We start from the raw sequence: 3,919 nt of genomic DNA on the forward strand, positions 1-3,919 counted from the left end.
TGTCTCTCTCTGTCGCTCTCTGTCTTTCTCTGTCTCTCTCAATCTCTTTGTCTTTCTCCCAATCTTTCTCTCTCTCTATCTCTCTCTGTCTCTCCATCTGTCTCTGTCTCTGTCTCTCTCTCTCTCCCTCCCTCCCTCCCTCCCTCTCTGCCTTCTCCCCACCCGTTCACCCCCAACCAGCTCACTCTGCCAGGCCCCAGACAGACCCTTCTCCTATAGGAAGTTCAAACCTCAAACCTCAAGTTTAAGGTCAAGGTATACAGTACGTTGTTAGGGCCAACTTGCTGCAGATTTTCCTATAGTAAATTCATATCTCATTGTCCTAGTATAGTAAATGTGCTCATTGAAGAAAAAGAAAAGGGCTGGGGAGATAGTTCAGCGGCATAAGCACCAAGCACAAGGTTCTGAGTTCAATCCCTGGTACCAAAAAAGGGAAAGAATGAAATGGAAATATCCAAATATGCAAATGATTGTTGTTTAGTATTAGTAATAAATTAATAACAAGTAATTATCAGTTATAAGTTATTGTTTATCATAATATAGTGAATAGTTATATGTCAATATTTGTAATAAATATCAATGTATCCTTATAGAACTGTGGCAATCATAAGGCCTGAGCCTATTTGCCATATTTTATTCACTGCAAAATCAGCATATCTTACAAAGGTCTGTTTGCACCCATCACCATGCCAAGCCTCCAAGCTAGAGTGGATGACAGGAGATGGGGTGAGAAGTCTTTGGGAAAGACAGGGACGAAGGAATTGGGGTAGCTCGGAGGGAGGAGCGGGGGCTCAGAAAGAACCAAGCTGCATCATGTCCATGCATGGCTCCCTAAGGATTGTGGTCATCCTGCAGGCAGATGCCAGTAAAATTAAGAATAAAAATAGGGCTGGAGAGATAGCTCAGTGGTCTAAGCACATGCCTGGCAAGCACAAGGACCCAGGTTCGATCCCCAGTACCACATGCTGTGCTGGCCCCAGAACCCTGGCGCACTGTGCCAACCATGGAAACCGGGTATGGTGGTGCACGCCTGTAATCCCAGCCCTGGAAGGCTGAGACAGGAGGGTCACTAGGAGTCCAAGCTGCATAGTAAGGTCCTGTAACAAATAAATAAGACTAAAAAGATTTTTTAAAAAGAATAAAAATAGTACTTCAGCCAACCTCTACATGTACACCATGCAAACAACTTTTTACCATTATTGGACAGGTCAGTTTTCTTAGTTAATTATTGAAGTTGGACGTGTTCTACCTTGTAGAATATCTTAATAACTTAAACTATAAAAAGGAAAATTTTGTTGCTTACATATATTAACTGCATCACATATTTCTTATGCAGCCCGGGATTACTATTCTCCACTCGATGCGGCAGACAGTTTGGACCCCCGTGGCTGTAGATGCAGATTAGGAAGCCAGATGAATTCGCTCACAGGCAGAAGTGGGGAACCCAGAATTGAGATCTTGTACAGGGTGACGTAATAGCACTGCCCAAGGTCACGTGACCAGCTCTGCCCTGCAGCTATAAGCAGCACAGGCTGGTGCCTTTCCACAGACAGGCCCACTGAGCTCCACGCAGCCCCGCCTCCTGTCCTCCTCTTCCTTTCCCTACTCATAGGGTGAAGGGTGTTCACTCACTGCCAACCCCACAGCATGGGCTTTGCAGCACCCCTTTCGTTTGACAGTAGGGACCCGTCTTCCTTCCCAAAGAAACAGTTCAAGGGTGGAGATTTCAGTGAGCTCCTCCAGAGGATAGATTAGGGGGAAAATTTGAGGCCCCTAGTAGGCAGTATCCAGCCAAACTTAAGAAGTCAGAAGGCTTTATGTTACCGTGGGTCGCAGGAGTTCTTGCATAAGCTTGAATCCCTCTCACAGTTTTTGCTTAATACCAGTAATTTCAAAAACAGTGTTTCCATCTCTGCGAACAGTCTGGCTCAGAAACCGAAGGTCTCCGTTGGTGGCACCGCAACTGGCAGCTGGAGGTTGCTCTCCCTTTGGTGAAGGACACCCAGTGCCACCCCCTGCCCACCCTGCCTGAGGGCTCGTCGCTGTCTCTTCCACCACTCATGTCCGAGCCCAACTGCAGCTTCTGTGGAGCAGAGGTTCCCACCCCGTAAGCCAGGGACACCCCTCTGGAGTTCAGCTCCCGACGATGTTTGTTCTCCTCTGAGTACCCACCCACCCTTGGCTACCGACACTGCGGCAGAGGCCCAGCAGGCTGCCACAGGCTGTGCACTCCTCATCTGGCTCCAGGCTGCCCCGACGCCCACAGCCTGAGCGGTCCTGACACTCGCCGGACTTCATGAGATGGGGGCTCCGAGCACAGGGGCACTGACAGCACTGAATGAAGCCACTTCCGGCCCATGTGTGTAAGGTGTATGTGACGTGTAGAAAAACTCCATGTTTCGACGTGGGGCCCGCCCTAGGATGAGGCACTGCACATACACCAATATTTCATAATCCAGAAGAAATTTCAGGGTGTAAAGCCATTCTGCCCATGGGTGTGGATGAAGGGGTACCATGCCCAGCCGGGCTACCTGAGGGCCCCCTGCCTGGGCCTCCCCAGCCCCGCCCTGCCAGCCAAGAGCTTCCTCACTGCCCCCTTCACGTCCTGGTTCCGCAGAGTGTAGATGAGGGGGTTGGCGCTCGGAGTGACGATGTTGTAGAAGAGGGTGAGGAACTTGCCCTTGGTCCTGGGAGGTGCTGTTGGCCGGCTGCAGGTACATGTAGATGATGGTGCCGTAGAAGAGGGAGACCACCGGCAGGTGTGAGGAGCAGGTGCTGAAGGCCTTCTTGCGCCCTGCGGCTGACTGGATCCTCAGCACAGCGGCTGCAATCATGCCGTAGGAGGCCAGAATCAGAGAGAGGGGCACCAGGAGGAGGGCGACGCCCAGGGCGAAGGCGAAGGCTTCGACCCGCGTGGTGTCTGCACAGGACATGGCAATAAGGGCGGGCATCTCACAGAGAAAGTGGTCCACCTGGCGCCGCCCACACCGCGGCAGCTCCATGGTCTGGGGACACATGACGAAAGAGTTCAGAAAGCCGCAGCACCAGGCCACACCAACCAGCTGCAGGCAGAGGCGGGGGTGCATGACCACCGTGTAGTGCAGGGGCCGGCAGACGGCCACGTAGCGGTCGTAGGACATGACCACCAGGAGCACACACTCGGTGGAGCCCAGCACCATGTAGATGTAGAGCTGGGCTGCACAGCCATGGTAGGCGATGCTCTTATCGGGGCCCCCAAGGTTCCACAGCAGCTGGGGGACAATGCTTGTGGTAAAGCAGAGGTCCAAGAAAGACAGGTTCCCCAGAAAGAAGTACATGGGTGTGTGGAGCCTGGCATCCAGCACTGACAGGAGGATGATGGCTGCGTTGCCCGCCAGGGCCAGCACGTAGAAGACCAAGACAAAAGCAAAGAGCGTCTGCTCCAGTCGAGGCCGATCAGAGAAGCCCGCCAGGACGAATGGCTGGAAGTGGCTGTCATTGTCCCTTACCGTGACCACAGTCATCTGTTACGGCCAAACAACAAAGAGCTGGATGAGAGAGCTTATGGACAGCACAGCTCGCGCTGCCCAGCTGCGCGTGTGGGCTGAGTGGAGGCCCGTCCCCGCTGGCTTTCCCGCTGCGTGGGCTCAGGTTCCCGCAGCGCAGGGCGCCTGTCTCCTGAAAGACAGAGGGACTGAGTCTGGCGTCCCTCCTCGGGGAGTAGTGCCCAGAAGACGGAGAGAGCGAGAGCTCAGTGGAAAGGTTCAGCGACCAGCTGTTCTGCACACTGCTCCCCGGGTGGGCAAGGCCCGGGGGCTGGTCTGACAGAGACCTCTACCCTGAGGTGTTCGTTTTCTTGCACATGACAGGAATTTCACACTTGGCAGCTCAAGGAAAGTGTATCCAGGACAGAAAGTGATGTGTGTGGGAGCGGAAAGGG

The 3,919-nt window shown here is 53.2% G+C and overlaps 1 pseudogene; it reads right to left on the reverse strand.

The window, feature by feature from the left end:
* Window positions 1-2,527: 2,527 nt before the first annotated feature.
* On the reverse strand, window positions 2,528-3,503 carry LOC101561801 (annotated as a pseudogene).
* Between the last annotated feature and the right edge of the window lie 416 nt (window positions 3,504-3,919).

Source organism: Octodon degus, unplaced genomic scaffold, assembly GCF_000260255.1.
Source record: "Octodon degus isolate 3935 unplaced genomic scaffold, OctDeg1.0 scaffold00310, whole genome shotgun sequence".
NCBI classification, from domain to species: domain Eukaryota; kingdom Metazoa; phylum Chordata; class Mammalia; order Rodentia; family Octodontidae; genus Octodon; species Octodon degus.